This window comes from Notechis scutatus, chromosome 4, assembly GCF_049901735.1.
Source record: "Notechis scutatus isolate UNSWTSFEM ecotype Mainland chromosome 4, rNotScu1.2, whole genome shotgun sequence".
In the NCBI taxonomy this organism is placed as follows: Eukaryota; Metazoa; Chordata; class Lepidosauria; order Squamata; family Elapidae; genus Notechis; species Notechis scutatus.
The window spans coordinates 53,654,091-53,674,207 of NC_142012.1; the positions used below are offsets into that span (position 1 = coordinate 53,654,091).

The following is a 20,117-nucleotide window of genomic DNA, read 5'->3' on the forward strand; positions in this document are numbered from 1 at the left end:
AGATTGACAGCTCTTGAGGTACTTTTGCAGCTAATTAAAGGTGTGGCTGAGAAGATGGAGCTTCCTGTGGCCTGAAGCTAAGATATATATTCCTTAACTTAGGGAAGCATAATGCAAGAGATTCAAGGAAAGTACCTACACAGGAATAATACTTCTGGGTAACAATAAACTCCCAGAAGTTTCTCTCTAGGGAAGGAATACAGGTCATCCTCGGCTTATGACCACAATTGAGCCCCCAAATTTATGTTGCTCAGTGAGATGTTTGTTAAGTGAGTTTTGCCCCATTTTATGACTTTTCTTGCCACTGTGGAGTGAATCATTGCAGTTGTTAAGTTATGCCACCACAGTCATAAGTGTGAAAAATGGGTCATCAGTCACTTTTTTTTCAATGTTCTTGTAACTTTGAAGAGTCACTGAATGAACTGTTATTCAGGGACTTCCTATATAAATTGTTATACTATCGTAATAATTTTGCACCTAAATTGTGTTCTGCCGAGATGTGACTACTCATCAGCATATAATTATGAAGAAAGTCCAGTTGCCTTTTGGAAAAACACCCTTGGTCAAAACCATGATTGGGAATCTCCGTAGACATTTACTTTCTACATAAATAATAAGTACCGTGTTTCCCCAAAAATAAGAACCTGTCTTATATTTTTTGCCACCAAAAAAGGCACCAGGTCTTATTTTCAGGGGATGTCATCCACTGACTAACCTCACTTGTATGTGTCGTCCCCCGGCCTCCTTTTGGCTGTCAGAGGCCTCCAGGAACTTCTTCTTCTGCAGCCAGCAAGGTTTTCCTGAAGGCATCTGCAGTTGATAACAGAGCTCTGGATCGATCCAGAGCTTTGTTATCAGCTCCAGAGGCCTTCGGAAAGCCTTGCCAGCCTTGCTGGCTGCAGAAAAAATGGGCCGGCAAGGCAGGTGTCGGGGTGTGCAAGGCCTGGCTACAACTGTCCGAAGGTAAGTAGTAGGGCAGCTCCACCCCACATTCCCCACCCTAGCTTCATTTTTACCCTTCCACTGTGAAGTGGGTGGGATCTTAATTAGGGCTTATCTTGGAGGTAGGGCTTATATAGGGGGCATGTGTAAAAAATCAAGCTAGGCCTTATTTTCAGGGTAGGTCATATTTTCGGGGAAAGAGGGTACATTGGTCTGTGGAACAATTTGTCAATCAAGTTGCAACCTACCACAAAAATTACAACTGACAAAGAGATTGTCTTAACGTCTTCTTTGGCATCATCGCAAATTGAATCTGAAAATAATCTTTGGATTTATCTCTGAGTTTTCATCTGGGCTGGTTAGATCTTCCATCCCAGATGTGTTTGCATGCCACAATTTTATACTTTGTTGATGCCTCCCAAATTCTAGATAAGCCTCTTTACATACTGGCTCCTTGAGCTTTTCCGCAATTAGACCGAGAGGTGAGATTTTTGTCTCAAAACTTCCCTTGTGTTATGATTATATTAACTAGCCTCACTTTGAACTCAGCGTTCCCGGTGGTGGCTTTGCACGCGAGAAACACTGGAGGGGCTTAGACAGCTTAACATTCTGGCAACCAGAGGCAGTCCCTCCAAGACACAATGGATGGAAACATAGGTCGAAGGTATTTCCCCCCTCCCCCAAACTGTAAAATTTGGGCTGCCACAGGCTAACACATGCTTCCTCTTTGGAAGCAATCAAAAATCAGTTTTGTGTTGTGGCCCGGCAGTGGCCAGCAGAGCTGGCAGCAGACTCAGATAGTGAGAAGGTTAGGGAAGAACCTGGGCCAGTCCTGGAGTCTAGGGAAGGCTCTGATCAGAGACAGAGATGGGGCCAGGGCTGTCCCATTTCCCAGATGCCTTCAGAGTTGGACATCAGTGGGGCAGAAGAACAGCTGGAGCCTGTTCCCGATGTAGACATGCACAGAGCTGCCAGGAGAAGGGAACAGTTAAGGAACAAGAGTCGATTCGGGAGTAAAGGCAGAGGTGGATGGTGAATGCCTCCTCTCACAAGGAATAAAGAGGAGCGAAAGGGGGGAGGTTGTAGGAGACAATTAATTTGTTTAATTAGTGTGATGATTTGTTCGTGACTCTCAGAGACTCCTTGCCAAGTATTTCCTTGAACAGCGTTGCACTTGGAAGCTATCGGCCTGGCAACTCTCCCAGCCTGATAAGGTCTGTGGTTGTAAATTCAGCTTTGAAAGATTGTTTGCCAGGACTTTGTTGGATGTGAATGAGATGAATTCACATTAGCCTAATAAAAAAAGGGTTTTTTTGTTGGGACAAGGAGTCCATTTCGTGATTTTGTGAAGCCTTTGTCAGGACATTTTGTGGGGAAACCTGGCTTTCACTGGCATTCATTTTTGCAAATACAAACCACGACAATGGGTTCATAATCGTTAACAGAAATCATTGATACCACAAGCTTACCTGCAGTTTGTTTCCCCGCAAATCATTAGCTCAAGTTTCTGCAATCATATTAGAACCACGTCTAGGGTCTCCTGCTTGAGAAAGGGATTGGACTAGAAGACCTTTGAGATCCCCTGGCCAGTCTGTTATTGTGTTAAGGCACTCTAAACCAGGAGTGGGCAATGATGGCCCTTTTATAGCCTGTGGACTTCAATTCCCCAAGTTCCTGGAATTCTGGGAGTTGAAGTCTACAGGTTGTAAATGGGCCATAGTTACCTATCCCTGCACTAAACCATAAACTAACATTGTTTTGATATTTATTTATTTGTCAGTTGCTTCCATTTATGCGCTGCCCATCTCAGTATTCAAAGCGATTCTGGGAGGCTTACAATCTAATACAAGCAGAAGTATAAAAACCATTAAAATTAGGAGGAATTAATACCATATATACAACATACTTTTCTGTCTTGCTTAGCAAAAGGTATTTTGGGTTCAGTTCTGGTGGTAAGTCGTAATAATCAGATTTAAGTTAAGTGTAAGAGTGTCAAACTACTTTTGATAGGAGATATATGGGTCTCGTTTGGGAGGAGAAGGGACATAATAAACACCCAATAATTTCATTGTGGCGACAACAGATTGCAGGAAAAGGAAAACATTACACAACTTATAAAACAAATTCTATTGTTTTGCTTTCAGAGAGCTGATCTTTAAAACCACACGCTGGAAGGAAGCAGACATCCTGGTTCTTCATATGTCATATAATCAAATCTCTCTATATAAAAGCGAAATACCACTCATGCATCATCACAAAATCTCCAGAACCATAAAGCCTACAAACTTGAAATTTGGCATGTATGTTTCTCTTGGCTTCTAGTTGCTCACTAGGAAAGGATTTTTCAAAATGACCATCAGAGAATTTAGAGTATTTCCTATATTATCATTATAGCTTTGATGCTAAGGAGTTCTACTCCCCCTCCCCACCTGAAAAGAAATCTGTTCCAAATGCAAAACACAAGCAGAGGAGAGGAGTTTCAGTTTCAGTTTTAGTTTCACAGCACCAAGCAGCTTTAGTACCGAACAGTTGAGCTAAGCCATGCCCAGGCTCCTTGCTGTCTCCTGCTTGCTCACACAGCAAATACTGTTTCAGTTTCCAAACAGCCTTCAACTCCTTCACACATTGACAGGATGCTAGCCAGATGAATACCGATGGATGCTGGTAGGCACAGGCAGAATTTTCTTTTCCTTACTTTCCTCCCCCAAAACTAAGCCCAACCACATAGTTTCATAGTGAAGCACAGGTATCGAGCTAATATTTATTTATTATTATTATTTTTTTAAAAAACCACCCCATTCTCTTCCTATGACTTTGGGCATCTAATTAAAGGAGAATTAACGAAAGAGATTCTCTAATCATATGGCAGAGTATATTGCAGAACATGTCAAGAGTTCTATCATTAAGAAATCTACTTAAATTTTGATTCAGTACATTTAAAGTGGAACGATATTCATGCTTCCTTGGAGAGTAAGGCCATTATGTTCAATGGACTGTGGTGACAGTTTACCAGATTGGGTTACATGGCTGTAAATGACCACTAGGGGGCAATATACAGACAGAGAATATGCTTGCTCTCTGGCGCCATCTAATGGTTGTCCCAGACTCTGCAGCCCAAATCTAACAGCCAAAGTTGAAGGGCAACATTGAGGAGATCATGAGGAACAACCAACCCTACATCATTGGACCTATCTGCCTTTTGCTGATGCGTCTTATCAAGAAACCGCTCCTGCAAGTCATCCCTTCTCTAATAGACCATATCTCCAACACGTTACCTTCACATGGAAATATGGAGATGTTGGACAGATTGTCTAGAGCCTTTGTCCAACCAGCTATTTTGCAAGAGCTACAAACTCTAGATATAGGCAGTCCACAACTGTAACTTTTTTATTTTTGTCTTTTTTATTTTTAAATTTATTTACTGAATGTTTCAACAATTAAAAATAAAACAGATTCCCGTACTTTGCAACGATACTGTAACAGTGTTTACATTGATTAATAACTGTGTTATCCATAGCTGTATTAGATTCTTCCTCATTCTAAATATTTTTATACATATATACATATTTTTACACATATGATATTACTTTGTACTTTCTCACATACTATCATTGGACACCTTTGCGTCTTCTCCTAAGTCATTTGTACCAAACATCCGATACCTTGTAATACTCTCCTTCTTCCTTATTTTTCAATAGCATCGTCAATCTGTCCATTTCGGTGCATTCAAATATCTTACTGATTATTGCGTTTTCTGATGGGGTCATAGCTTGTTTCCAGTTTTGGGCGAAGAAAATTCTAGCAGCAGTTATAATATGTAGTATTTGTCTTTTAATGACACTGATTGGAGCTAGCTGAGTGTTTACTGGCTGGATGCCCTTCCTGTCACCAATGCGGAGTTCGTAGCAGATTTATTTACATTGTGCACAGAAAGAGAAATATCTGCCACTGCCTAGGATCGAACTCACAGCCTCTGATTGTGAGGCAAGAGCTTGTGATGACCCAGAGTGGGATACAAAAGCAATGAAGTCATAAAAACAGGTGAAGTCCTTTTAATTCCTTCAACTTGGCTTCAAAGGTCCAATTATCATTGACTGGAGAAAAAACTCCCCCACAGACAGTTGTGAAAAGGAAGAAATGCTGTTCAAATTCAAAATACATATAAATTATAAATAAAAAAAACCAACACAAACCACACTGAAGCAATTAATAAGACAAGGCAGGATAAGGGCTTGAAGACGTCCACAGATATCGAAATACACATACTGGGAAAGACACCAGACTCAGATAAGAACTGAAAGACTAGAATCATTTCACGCTTTGCTTCCAGCACTGGGCCATGCGCAGTTTGTCCTTTTAAACAGTCCTCACAGCTGCAGCCTGTGAAGGGGATCAGGGCCCTTTCCTTCCCCGTAGACCACGCCATTCACGTTTCTCCCTTATCCGCTCCTCCCTGCGTGCCCTAGGATGAAGAGGGGAAGGTCCTGGGTCTTCCTCTGAATGCTCAGCCAGCCTGTGCCCTTCCCCAGTTTCCTCCACACCCTCCAGAACCACACTCCCACTCCCTGTCGGCTGTTCCACCTCTCCCTCAGAGTCAAACTCCAACAGGGGCGTGGCAGAGCTAGGCTACCACATGACACCAACTGTAACTGAGCCTGGGAATTTCGGTCATAAGTTATGGCATTTGTAAAATGGGTAACCACATCCCATCAAGGAAAAAAAGCAGTTTTGCCCCCCAAAACAAGACAGACACATCCATAAAATCTGAGCCTGAATCCAAATCAGCTTGGAGATTTTATTTGACTCAAATCCCTGCCTTGATTTCTACACCGAGAAACCTTTACCCATTGCTCAAAGTTTAATCTCTATTTGAAAAAAACAAACAAACAAGGAAGTGAAGTGATTTTATTCTCGAAAGAGTTTCTGCCCTTGCTTTGTGTGTGTGTGGGGGGGGGAGAAAAAAACCCAACTTTTTCTCCTGCATGCAATCAAAGCCCAGCAAAAAAAGTCTTTAACTTAGCCTTGAGGTGGCGCTGTGTTTTAACCTAACTCTGAAACTTTTTAAGGAATCGCTTTGAACTGCTAATTTCTTGCTCCAAAGAATGATATTTTTGACTCAGTTTCACTACCGTGTTGGAACAAATGTTTCTTGCAGGGAAGACTGGAGGCCAAGAGAGTTTCCAGATGAGTAAGGAAAACACACACGACACCCATTTTCCATTCTTCTCTAGGGAAGCAGAGTGTAGAAATAAGGGAAGCTGCTCTTTACAACTCCAGTTAAGAATTGTTTATTTATTTTATTTTTATTTATTTATTTTGTCAAGCAATTATAAGTTAACAGGTATAAGTATAAACATAGTTATGGATACATGAAATTGATACATATAAGAAAAATAAAAGAAATAAAAAGAAAAAGAAACAATAGGACAGGGACAGTAGGCATGTTGGTGCACTTATGCACGCCCACTACAGACCTCTTAGGAAAGGGGTGAGGTCAATAGTAGACAGTCTAAGGTTAAAGTTTTGGGGGTTTGGGGAAGAAACCACAGAGTCAGGTAGAGTATTCCAGACATTGACCACTCTGTTGCTGAAGTCGTATTTCCTGCAATCAAGTTTGGTGCAGTTAACCTTGAGTTTGTATCTATTGTGTGCTCTTGTATTGTTATGGTTGAAGCTGAAGTATTCATTGACAGGTAGGACATTGCAATATATGATTTTATATACTATACTTAGATCGGACTGAAGGCGGCGTAGTTCTAGGTTTTCTAGGTCTAGAATTTCGAGTCTGGTGGCATCAGGTATTCTGCAACGAGTAGAGGAGTGGAGAACTCTTCTTGTGAAATATTTCGGGACTTTCTCAACTGCATTTATATCAGATACGTAATGCGGGTTCCAGACTGATGAGCTGTATTCAAGTATTGGTCTAACAAATGTTTTGTATGCTCTCATTAGTAGTATGATATTACAAGAGAAAAAGCTACGTAGGGTTAGGTTAACTACTCTTAATGCCTTTTTGGCTATGTAGTTACAGTGGGCTGTAGCACTTAGATCATTAGAGATGAGTACTCCAAGGTCCTTGACAGAGTTTGGATCATCAACAAGGTCTTGACTATTCAGCCTGTATTTTATTTTCTGATTTATTTATTTTTGCCAATATGTAGGACAGAGCATTTATTTGTTGAGATTTCAAATTGCCATTTGTTTGACCATTCTGATACATAGTCAAGGTCTTTTTGAAGGGTAGCAGTATTGTCTGTGGTGTTGAATAGCTTTACATCATCAGCGAAGAGAACGCAGTTGTTCTTAATATGATCACAGAGATCATTTATGCAGAGTATGAAAAGAGTTGGTCCTAGAACACTGCCTTGGGGGACACCACTGTTGACAGGTACAGAATTTGATAGGACGCTCCCAATTTTGACCATTTGTTGTCTGTTTGACAGGAATGCTTCTATCCAGCTATGCAAGTGTCCAGAGATACCATAAGATTTTAGTTTTAGGAGTAGTTTGTCGTGTACCACTGAATCAAAGGCTTTACAGAAGTCTATGTAGATTGCGTCTATTGCTTTGCCCTGATTGAGTTATGTAGTCCATATGTTTCTGCAGTGTAAGAGTTGCTGATTACATGATAGTTTTTTTCTGAAACCAAATTGAACTGTGAACGGTGGGCTTTTTGTCCTTAAAAAAATAAAACAGGATGCAAAAAAAAAAAAAAGATTTTCCCAACTGATCTCAACACCGAAATTAAAAACTATGTAAAAACAAAAGCCATAGAACATAGGATGTGGTTGATGTACGACTCCAGTTGAGCCCCACACTTCTGTGGCTTAAGTGAGACATTGAAGTGAACTTCGCCCCCATTTTACGACCTTTCCCACCACCGTGGTTATGTGAATCGCTGCAGTGGTTCGGTTAGTGACACGGTTATAGAGAACATAGAGAGAATTCTTTTATTGGCCAAGTGTGATTGGACACTTAAGGAATTTCTCTTGGTGCAGATGCTCTCGGTGTACATAAAAGAAAAGATACATTCATCAAGGGTCAAGAATCACAAGGTACAACACTTAATAATAGTCACAGGATCTATATATAAAAGCAAAGTACCACTCATGCATCATCACAAAATCTCCAGAACTGTAAAGCCTACAAACTTGACATTTGGCATGTATGTTCCTCTTGGCTCCTAGGGGCTCACTAAGAAAGAGTTTTTTGGAATGACCACCAGAGCATTTAGTATTTCCTATATTATTATTATTAACACGCTCTGTTGCTAAGAAGTTCTACTCCCACTCCCCACCTGAAAAGAAATCTCTTCTAAATCCAAAACACAAGCAGAGGAGAGGCGTTTCAGTTTTAGTTTCACAGCACCAAGCAGCTTTAGTACAGAACGGTTGAGCTAAGCCACACCCAGGCTACTTGCTGTCTCCTTCTTGCTCACACAGCAAATACTGTTTCAGTTTCCAAACAGCCCTCAACCCTCTCACACACTGATAGGACGCTAGCCAGATAAATACCAATGGATGCTGGTAAGCAGAGGCAGAATTTTCCCTCCTTATTTTCCTCCCCCAAAACTAAGCCCAATCACATAGTTTCGTAGAGAAGCATGAGTATCGAGCTAGTATTTCATATTTTTGTGGTTGAGATCAGGTTGTCCTACAAACCACGAGAGAGAGAGAGAGAGAGAGAGAGTAGGAAACATGAACTGTAAGCTTTTCTGCACATCCTATTTTATGAACTTTCCAAATTTGAAAAGCAAAATTAATTGATCAGGTAGAGTCTATCAGTCAAAAGAAACATTGGGGTTAAAAATATGGATACATTATCATTGTATTCATCCACAAAGCTTGGAGTGCTCTTTACAAAATGCCAGATGCAATTGAAGCAAATCATTTAAATTTTGGTAAATCAAGCCAGCCATTCAAACACACACACACACACACACACACACACACACACACACAAAACTGTCACATTTTTCCCCATTGCATAACAACACAAGCAGGACTCGCAACTTTCAAAACCAAAAACGAGAAAAATAAAAATAAAAATAAAAAAAAACATTGGAAGCTGGAGGCTTCCTCTTTAAAGGTCTGTGGTATGTTTGAGTCACAAGGACTGAGAAGCTTGGGTTGATCACATTAGTCTCAAAACAGGGGGTGGGTAGGTAACGCAGAATGGCTAAACTGAATGCAAGAGTTTCTCAGCTTGTTTTGGGTAGGGATTCTGCGTAGCGATGAGGTAGATTGAAAATAGCTTCTTTTTTTCACTCAATTTTATTTCATTTTTTTTTTCAATTTTGCTTCCTTTTATTTTGGGTTCCAAAACCCCTCCCCAAGAAACCAGAAGTATGCCTGTGGGATGTGGGAAAAGGCTTTTTGCAAAACGATCATAGAAAGAAGTGAGAAATCAACTTTTCAGTCCAGACTCCACTTATTTTTCCTCCCAATCTGAAAGCCGTGCTACGATCTAGGTGAGTTCTTTTAGCCATCATTTCTCTTGGTGTTTATTACAATGGTAGAAGTTGGAGATTGCCTGCTCCCTCTACCAAATGTAGGCTTGTGATTGGCTCATGAGTACTATTGGATTACCACTCGGTTGTTAATAAGTTTGGGATTGATTGCGGAGTTGTTGTTTTTGTTTTTTTAAAAGATGGATTGCTTTGCAAAATTTAAACACACACAAGGCTTTGGAAAGGAATTCAGAGAACTATAATCTGTTTGAAATTTGAATTCATCGCTCTTGGGAAGAAGACGAGATTGTGTGTGGTTGAGTTGTCCAATTTTTCCCCCCCTCCGCTGGTTCAGCTGCATTGTTTCTAACTTTTATCTTGAAAAGTGCAGGCAGCCTTGATATCCCACAGTTCTGCTTCTAGGGAACCTCCTTAAAAATATCTGTAGAAAGGTAGCTAAATTGGAGGCAAGGTCAGCTGCTTTCAGAATGTGTCTCGTTAATGCTGAATTTTATTGAAATTGCCCTACCAAGTCTACCCCCAGTGCCCCATTTTGCATTGTTTTGGAATTAATTTCATTTAAAACAAAAAAAAACAAAACGCTGAGCATGCCCTGCCTGGAAACCTGCCAAAGGAGAGTGATAAAGGCCAGAGCAGCTAGTCTTCAACTTACAAACAGTTCGTTTAGGGACCATTCGAAGCAGTGGTGGGTATTCAGCCGGTTCGGACTGGTTCTGGAGAACCAGTAGCGGAAATTTTGAGTAGTTGGAAGAACTGGCAAATCCCTGCCTCTGACTGGCCCCGCCAACTCCATCTCTTCTCTGCCTCCGATTGAGTCCCAGCTGATCGACTGGGTCTTCTTTGGTTGCCCTGCACAGGAGAACGGAGCTGGAAAGCAGGTTAGTGGGGTGGGGAAGGAAGGGGGATTTTGCAGTAATCCTTCCCCTGCCACGCCCACCATGCCACGCCCACCAAGCCATGCCACGCCCACAGAAGCAGTAGTAAAAAAAAAAAAATGAATCCCACCACTGCTTTGAAGGTACAACAGCACCAGAAAAAAAGTGACGTATGACCGTTTTCCACACTTACGACCAGGGCTGAGCTGCTGGGGGGTTCACAGGGGTTCGGGGGAGCCCCTAAGCTAAGATTCTGTACAGTTTGGAGAACCCACCAAATCCCACTCCTGGCTGGCTCCGCCCACCTCGCCCTGTCCCTCCCAGGAGTCCCCAGGATTCAGGTAAGTGCAGGATGTGCATGGAGGCTCAAGGGGGGTGAAAACGGGCCGCCTGGAAGTTCGGGAAGGCCGGAAATAGGCCTGTTTCCAGCTTCCAGAGAGCCGTTTTCACCCTCCCAGAAACTCGACAAAAGCCTCCGGAGTCCAGGGAGGGCAAAAACACCCGCCCCCATGGTGCAGGAGGCTGAGTAGGCCACGCCCACCATGGCCACGCCCACCCAGCAACCAGGCAGAGAACCCTTTGCTACCATTTTGGAAGCCCACCCCTGCTTCAAATCGTGGCCGCTGGCCGATATTGTGGTCGTGAAGTCAAGGATTATAGCTGTCTTGGGGATTCATTTCATTCCTGAACCTTGAGTGCGCCCTGCCCTGGAAACCCGTCAAAGGAGAATCATAAATGCAAATAAGAGCCCTTTGCAGAGTAGAAATTAACACCTTGCACAAGGTGGATTTTTATGGCTAAGGGCAAATGTGGTAGAAAACTAGCCGAGATCAAGAATTAAGCTGGAGGCTGTTGATTTGTTGTGATCTTCTTGACAGATTTATGGGAGGCTTACATTCAAAGGCTTTTCAGAATTAAGCTTAATCGTGGATTGTAATGAGAACCATCCACCCGTGCTGCCTCCCGCAGGGGTGGGAGCTTCATCCCTGGAGACTTTCCAGAAGAGACTGGACTGCAGAAATGGTGTAAGGCAGGGAAGGCGAACCTTTTTGTTGGGGTGTGCCGAAAGTGCGCGCGGGCGCCAGCACCCACAATGCAGTGTGCTCTGCCCCCTGTGCATGCACACACAACACCCCCCACAATCCCTTTATCTGCACTGTGCATGCATGCACCTCCCAGCTGATTTTCAGCCCATTTGAGGTCTTTTCGGCCTCCCAGAGGCTCATGGGAAGCCTCTGCAGCCTTTGGAAGCTAAAAAATGGGTCCGCTTTTCAGCCTCCCAAGGCTGCAGAGGCTTCCCTCGAGCCTCTGGGAGGCCGAAAAAGGCCTCCAATGGGCCTCAAACCAGCTGGGAGGCGCACGCATGCGCAGTCAAAGGAAGGTAAGTTTGGCTGGGGCTCATGTGCCTGCACAAATGGCTCTGCGTGCCACCTGTGGCACGTGTACCATAGGTTTGTCGCCACCAGTGTAGGGTCTCCTGCTTTGGATGGGTGGGTGGGGGTTGGACTAGATGACCTGCAAGGTCCCTTCCAACTCCGTTATTTCTGTCCCACCCTTGGCTTTCTACAGTTTTTTACCTTCCTGCCCTGAAGCACCGAAGCAGATAAAAGTCAGCAAAGCAGTGGATTTTGGAACAAACAAATAACAAATAAAAAGTCAGACCCAAATGGATATGAAATGGTGTAGGGTCTTCTGCTTGGGAGGGGTTGGACTAGATGACCTACAAGGTCCCTTCCAACTCTGTTAATCTAATCTATAAAGTGATATGTTGGTCTGGACAGGAGAGAATGAGAGGTGTGGAGGGGGGAGGCAGTTTCAGGGGGGGGGGAAAGGGGGTTTCTAAAGTTTCTCCTCCTTCTCTGTTCTCCAACTTCGTTTTTTCTCCCCCTGCAGGAGAAAAAGGGGCCAAGGTGAGCGACCTTGCCGGGAGAACAAAAGGCTCCCGAGGGAGGGGAGGGAAAAGGGGGGGGGAGGTTGAAATTTCAGCAGCTCAGATTTATGGGAGGGCCGTTGTGTGAAGTCAGTGCAAAAAATCTGGTTAGGTGAGTTTGAGAGCCCGGGAGTCAAACCTGGCTGGAGAAAGAGGGAGGAAGAGGAGGAGGAAGAGAAGCGGTCCTTGCCCCCACCTCTGCCACCTTTTCTCCCTTAGAGACCCACTGCAAGCCGGCAGCGTTGCCTGTCGCTGTCCCGCTTTAAGCCCGGGTAAGAATTTTTTGGGGGCGGGGGACGGACGATGTAGGTCTCGGATCTTGGAAAAGGGAGAGTTGGGGTCCAAGCTGGCTCGCGCGTAATTGCGCTTTCTCCACTGCGCGGAAACTCCCAGGTAAGCCTGGGAAGCCAGGTGAGGTTGCCCTCGAGTGGCGCTGCGCGGAGGTGGCTCAGGGATCTTAACCCTTTCCCTTGGGCGTCCCTTTTCGGGTGGATGTAGTGGGGTGATGGTGTCTTACCTTTGCTGCCTTCCTTCATTCCTGATTTCAAGACACCGCGGAGCAAGGTAAAACTTTTTGGAAAGTTGCGTTCTACGGAGTTTCTCCATCATCCAGGTCGGGGTTGTTGTTCCCAAAGTGCTTTCTTCTCCCTCTTCTTCCTCTTCCTCCTCTTCTTCCTCTTCCTCTTCTTCTTCTTCCCTTTCCTCTTCCTCTCCTCCTCCTCCTCCTCCTCCTCCAGACTAGGTTTGGCTTTTTGCCTATCCTATGGGATAGGCAAATCTGGATGTTTGATGGTGTTACAGATATTATTATTTTTATTCAATAAACATGAAATTCAGTCAATTCAACATTTAAAAATGTATCACAAATATCATTGACTGGCACTGATGGTTGATACGGGTTTTGCTGCTGGCATCCTAGGTATCAACCAAGATTATTATTATTGGTTAATCTTTAGTGAGATTCACAGCCTTTGGGTTTGGTTGGTAGCTCAGCAGCTCAAGTCCTAACCAAGGACCTAGGAACTGTTCAGGTAGTGTCAGAGGATTTAAGCTGTTCCAAGCAGGGTGTTTTTTTTATAGAATCAGGGTATTCAAGTCTGATAAATTCAGAATTTCCAAATAGCGAGGTAGCCCTTTAGGTTATTGCTCCAAGGGCTCCAATTACAATTGGGATAACAACACACAATTTCTTTTTCCAAAGTCGCTCAACTTCAATATTTGTAAGTCCCGATACTTTGTGATTTTTTCTTGCTGTGCGTCTTCAATTCATGCATCACCAGGTATTGCAATGTCAATGAACCAACCCTTTTTCTTCTCAACTATTGTTATGTCAGGTGTGTTGTGGGCCAACTGCCTGTTAGTCTGAATTCCGAAGTCCCACAAGATATTATTATTATTATTATTATTATTATTATTATTATTATTATTATTATTATTATTATTATTATTATTATTATTATTATTATTATTATTATTATTGATTTAATCTTCAATTCAATTCACAGTCTGGGACTATTATTGACCAGGGGACTTATTTTTCCTGCCAAACAGGAACAGAGAGTTAGTTGTTCCATCTTCTATATTTATTTATTCCTCTGGAATGTGATTTGAATAGCTGTCCCCTTTTAAAGCAAAAAGAGAGAAAATTTATCTTTGGTTTCCCTATAAGACTCTTTGGGCAAGTTTGGATTGCTTGGTTTATGTTTAGCAGGCAGCTTCCATCAGTTGATTTGTGCACAGACCGTTTTTGAACCTGAAAGGGTTAGTAGCAACTTTGTATAAAATTGCTATTGCTATACTCCTAGGAGGAGGCAGTCTGATGCTTAATTATTTGGACAGGTTGCGAGTAGAAATGTGACTTTGTGCTCCTTTCCACTGGGATCCATCTTTCTCTTCTTGGCTAAACAATTTGCTTCTGTAATTTTCCACTTTAAAATGAAAATATTAATCCGAGAAACTGAACAGGATTGTAAGAATTAATCCTCTCCCTTGGCTTATTGAGGGCATCCAGCTGATCTTAACTCTGAAAAGTTTTGAGCTTTGACGTTTCTTTCTGCAGTTTGCACCTGTGTATTTCAAAACCAAGTGAGCATGTATGTTTGTTAGGAGGAGCCAAAATCATTGTCCTTCTCTTGCAAGGAAGATTTAACTTAATTTCTTTCCAGGGTAGTGTTCCTTAGCTCCGTGTTACCGGCTACAGGTGTGTGTGTGTGTGTGAGATCACAAAGTTATGTGTTCATTTGGACATGAGCCGAAGCCTGGGGAAATCAACACAATGGATGCTTTGAAGGAGGAAATTAGAATAAGAGAAGAAATTGTCTGTTGGGGTTTTTTTTTTGGTGGACTACGACAGAGACAAAAACGTGTATTGGTTATAAGTCTAACACAAAAAAGGAAAAGTTCTGTTTTGTTTCCCTGCTACACATAGTACTGTGAGAAAAGTCTGTTTCTTTAAAGCTAATTAGTTTTAGACCATTTGAATATGTTTCTAATTTTATGGAAATCTCTTTAAACTCGTGCCTCCTAACTTTAAGAGGGCACTGATTTTGCACCTGTCAACTAAGCAGAAATGGTTTCCTGAGTGGGAAAAACATTAGAAAATGAAGCCAGGTGGTTGGATGGCGCTGTCAAAACTGCCTTACACAGGAGTAAATGCTGAAATTCAATCCTGGGGCAATGCTGATAGACACAGTTGACAATTTCCCAAGTTGTAGTGCTATATATATATATATATATATATATATATATATATATATATATATATATATATATATATATATATATATATATATATATATATATATGGTAATCCTTTTGCATTTTGCACAGTCACTAAATGAATTGGCATAAGTCGAGCACCAGCTGTACTTCTAACGTGGTTCTGGCTACACCTAGCCCTTGCCAAGGGGGGCATTGGTCAAGACCTGATTAATATCTTTGCGTAGATGGAATTTAAACAATGTTGGTGATGCAATTCAACCCCGTTTGAATTGCAAAGGCAACAGACAAGCTTACAGATTATACAGAATTGGAAGGGACCGTGTAAGTCATCTAGTCCAACCCCCTGCCCAAGCAGGAGACCCCACACCATTTCTGACAGAAGGCAGTCCAGTCTCTTCTGGAAATCTTCCAGGGATGAAGCTCCCACAACTTCTGAAGGCAACTTCTGTTCCATGCATTGATGGTTCTCACTGTCAGAAAGTTTCTTCTTATTTCCAGGTTGAATCTCTCCTTGATCAGTTTCCATCCATTGTTCCTTGTCTGGCCTTTGAGTGCTTTGGAAAATAGCTTGTCCCCCCCTCCTCTTTCTGGCAGCCCCTCAAATATTGGAAGACTGTTATCCTGTCTCCCCTGGTCCTTCTTTTCATAGGAAATACTAATGCTCTGATGGTCATTTTTAAAAATCTTTTCTTAGTGAGCACCTAGAAGGCAAGAGGAACATACGTACCAAATTTTAAGTTTGTGGACTTTACAGTTCTGGAGATTTTGTGATGATGCGTGAGGGGTATTTTGCTTTTATACATATAGATTCTTATTCTTATAGTTCGGATCCCTAGGATCCTTGGTTCCTTGCAAATTTCTGAAATGAAATGCACAAGCCAAGCAAATAGTTGACAAGCAGCTTATCAGAATTCTTCTCATTCCCTCCACCCCTCAGGATGGAATGGATGAACTACTAACCAGGATTCCTAAATTATTCCAAGGTAAACTCGCCCCTGCTGTTCTCCTAATCCAGACATATGGATAGAGGAGATCACATTCTCTGCTGTTTTTTTTTTTTTTAAGGCGGATCTTTATCTTTGACCCTTATTTATGCAGGTAACATGTAAGAATTGGAACTGCATTGCTGGAGGCCGAAGACATTTTCCCAGGTTGGCCTAATCTGAGCTCACATCAGATAACAACTATCTTGAATCTATTCTTTTCCAGTTTTGCAAACTGCCTAGATCTTATTAATAGCATACTAAAGGTGGCTTAAGAAAACCAGTTTGCTGTAAGAGGGAGGAGACTCACTTCAGAAACAGGGAGGCTGAAAGTTTTACTTCTGCCTTAGGCACCCAGCCAGCTGGGTGACTATGGGCCAGTCACTTTCTTTCAGCCCTAGGAAAGAGACAATGGCAAACCCTTTCTGAAAAACCTTGGCCAAGGGATTTGCGAGAGCTGTTTTCAAGAACTGAACACGATTGAAAGGGGAAAGTGATTTAAATTGTCAAACAGACCCCCTAGTTCTATATTGTACAGCTCCACCTCCTCCTCCTCTCGATTCTAGCACTGATGATGTTCCCTAGTTGGGTAATGGCAGTGTTACTAATTTTACAACTGCGGCGACCCACTTAACAAATGGAGCAGGAAAAGTCGTACAATGGGGCAAAACTCACTTAACAAATTTCTCACTTAGCAATTTTTTTTTAAACACATAAACAAGCAAACAAAACATAGGATGTAGTAACATAAAATATCTTTTTCTAAAAAAAAACCATAGAATATCTTATTTAAAGAGCAAAATAATTCCAATTTATCACATTTCTATACAAACACAATTTAATATATATATTTATCTTATCTGTTCAACTTCATATCCTTTCCCAATTTCTCTTTACTGCTCCCTTTCCTTCTGTTTAATTGTATTTCTTTTACCTTAAATTATGTATATAATTTCATTAATTCCCTTCCAACATCCTTTCAAACATTACACAAAACATAAATTCATAAAACTTCTTTTTGGAAAGTGGCTTACCCCGGGTTAGATCTTTTTGTACAGACATAAATCAAATTCGTGCTCACATAATATACTATTTCATATCTTAATTAACATTCTATATTTTCTATATATTTTCTCTCTTCTATTCATTCTTTTAATTCTATTTTATTTATTTCATCTCAATTTAAATAATTATACTTGCATCTTTTGTCTGTTCTCTTTCAATCATCTATTTTTCCTTCCTTTCTAATACAATATGTTTCCTGTAACCACTGGTTGAAGTATGACAGCTTTTTATCTTTCCCCTAAATTTTACACTTAAAATAATACATCCTTTCCATACTGATTCTGCTTCGTACATTCTAAGTACTACATTTCAAAATAATAAGACAAGCAAATAATATTAAATTTAATAAGTAATAATAAAACCAAAAAAGAAGAGATATTGAGTTTATAATATAATAAAAGCAATATTTCATAGTAAATTAAACTCTGTTATCAAATCTTAAACATTTTCAAGCTTCTCTTTAATGCATTATTGTAATATTTGTAATTTTCTATATTCATGTAATATTTTAATTTTCTAATTCAATTTCAAATACTAATATCTACCATACAATCTTACGTACTTTTGCAGAATCATTTTTATAAAATTATATCTTACCCCTTATCTCTAAAAAAACCCTGTTTTTTGGCATCTTGTTTAAAGCTTTTATGACTTCTCTTTCCTTCTCCCCTTCCTTTCTTATCAATTCTAGCTTTTTGACCCCCCCCATCTCTCAAGTTTCACTCTCTTAATCTTCCCTCTCTGTTGTATTTCTCTTTTCTGTTGCTTTCTGACATCATATCGATTTTTCATCTTATTTTTCTTTTTCTTGGTTGCTTTTTTAAGTCCTGAATTCACCATTTCTTTACCCCCCTTATGCTTTTCTTCCTCCACTAAAAGTATCTGTCCATTAAAGATGGCTTCTTCTTCTTCTTCTTGGTCCCAGTCTTCCTGTCGCTGTTGTATTTCTTGATAGGTAGAAATCGCCATTTCTAAAAAATGGAAAATAGATCCAGAAGAGCCCATGCCTTCCTGTTCCTCTTCTTTCAATTTTTGAAATTCCATTTGTAAATCTTCAAAAGATAATGCCATTTTTTCCCTTTTTTAAAAACAACCCAAATATCTTTAATCTTTCAAGAAATAGCTCCCAAAGATCCCAAAGTCACAAAGCAAACCAAATCAAAACAAACAGTTCCATTTAGCACTTTCTTCTTTCTATATTTTCTATATTTTCTCTTCCTAGGGTAGAATTCAAATACGCAGTTCCAAAGTAATCTTCTAGAAGTCGTGATACCTTTTATTTCTGATCTTATAAACTCAAAGCAGTCTCCTTCAATACAGTCATAAAATAAATCTTTACCTCTTCCCTTCCACTTATAACAAATAAAAAGAATTTTAAGTTTTTAGTTCCAATGTCCAGAAATCCTTTATCCCCTTGGCTTTAAATTTCAAGTTTACCTTCTATGCCCAAGCAGGTTTTCCAGATTTCCAACTGCTGTTTCTGTGGGAAGGGAGAGTAAAAGAAAGTAACTTTCCCTTTCAGCTTTTTTTTTCACCGCTTTTATGATGTTCCTTGGGAGACAATGTATCCTTTAAACAATTTAGTTTCCAGGGTATTTAGAGGTTTCTTGTAGTCCCGGTTCAGCCAAAACTTTCACCTTCACCTGCTTCCTCCAGCACAAATCTTACCTGGCTGCAGGCTTCTTTGTGGCGGCCATTGCTGACCGCTGCTCCACCGCCTTGGGAAAAAGGGGTTTTGCCGGCTGAGGAGGGGGTTTGCGATACCCTCAAACCCAAATCCGGATCCCCTCTCTCTTCGGCTGCCTCTACGGGGCAGCCCTATTCTCCGGATCCGTTCGGATCGGAGGAACCTCGGCGGCGAGCGCAGCAGGAATCGTGGAGGATCGTGAATTCCTGCCGCCGCCGAAGCCTTGCAAAACCGGAAGCCCCGGCTGGCCGCTCCTTCTTTCAGTGTATGGTGTGTATGATTTTGTGTGTGTTTTGGATCCTTTCCTTGATTGACTCCTGTGGGGCAAGGAGCATCTATACTCGGCAAGCCTTGTTACAAATTGGACTGAAATGTGAAAGGCTATTACGGATGATTTTATACATTCTCATAACATACCGATAATTCTCAGTTATACCTGACCTGGGGTGCCCACATTGCAGCAGTGGTCAAAAGGGCCGATCAGAGATTATACTACCTGAGACTTCTCAGAAAACAACAACTGAATGAAAAATTGCTGGTGACCTTCTACCGCTGTACCATAGACAGCATTTTAACATACTACACCTCTGTATGGTTTGCCAATTGCATAGTGGCAGATAGGACAGCACTCCAGAGGGTTAACGTCATTGCCCAGAGGATCATGGGTTGCCCTCTCCCCTCTTTGGAAGAGCTTCATAGCTCCCACTGCCTCAAGAAAGTTCAAAACATCCTTAAGGATCCATCTCATCCTGGGCACCCCTTTTTTTGAACTATTACCATCTGGCAGATGGTACAGAATAATAAAAATAAGGACAAATAGGCTGAAAAACAGCTTCTACCCCAGGGCTGTAACTCTTTTGAATTCTGCTGCATAATGCAGTATTGGTGCAGTGTTGAGGGTTTTCGGTACAATGTGTGGAGAGTGAAGGATGTGTGTTTGTGTTTATTTTCATTGTCATGGTCATGATGTGCACTGAAGATGGTGTTCGATTTCATTTTATGAGGTGCAATGACAATAAAGTAAACTAATAATAACTAATGATATTTTGGGCTCCATTGTGATTGTAAGTTGAGGATTATCTGTATATCCACACCAGACAGAAACTGAAACCTTTTGAGATTTAAGGTAGGACCCTAACAATCTTGTTCATTTTTTAAATTATATATTTAAATATTTGTACCTGGTCCCCAAAATGATGCTGATTTTGGCTTAGTCAGATAGACCAATCTGACCAGCAGAGTTAACAAATCTTCTTGGGGTGTCTCTATAATAAACTGAGAGCTAATTATCTGGTCCTAAGAAGACATTGCTTTCTAGAATTGTAAGGAGTCCAGAATTTGCCTGTCCTTTGATTTCTAGCCCCTGCAGAAATATTTTTTGACTGATGGAGCAATTAATTCCAGAAAGGCTATTTGGAAATGCAACAATTTCTCAACTTCCCTC

The 20,117-nt window shown here is 41.3% G+C and overlaps 1 protein-coding gene across 13 annotated transcripts in view; it reads left to right on the forward strand.

The window, feature by feature from the left end:
* Window positions 1-9,076: 9,076 nt before the first annotated feature.
* Window positions 9,077-20,117, forward strand: part of RBM47 (RNA binding motif protein 47) — a 102,574-nt gene continuing 91,533 nt past the window's right edge. For 4 of the 13 annotated variants that reach the window (XR_015749564.1, XR_015749568.1, XM_087965791.1 and 1 more), the window contains exon 1: window positions 12,338-12,489. The gene's annotated coding sequence lies outside the window, so the exon portion shown is untranslated. Of the gene's footprint in view, window positions 9,413-12,299; window positions 12,490-12,528; window positions 12,782-16,036; window positions 16,090-20,117 lie in introns of those variants that run through there. The other 9 variants (XM_087965801.1, XM_087965793.1, XM_026675342.2 and 6 more) reach the window with 9 other exon arrangements.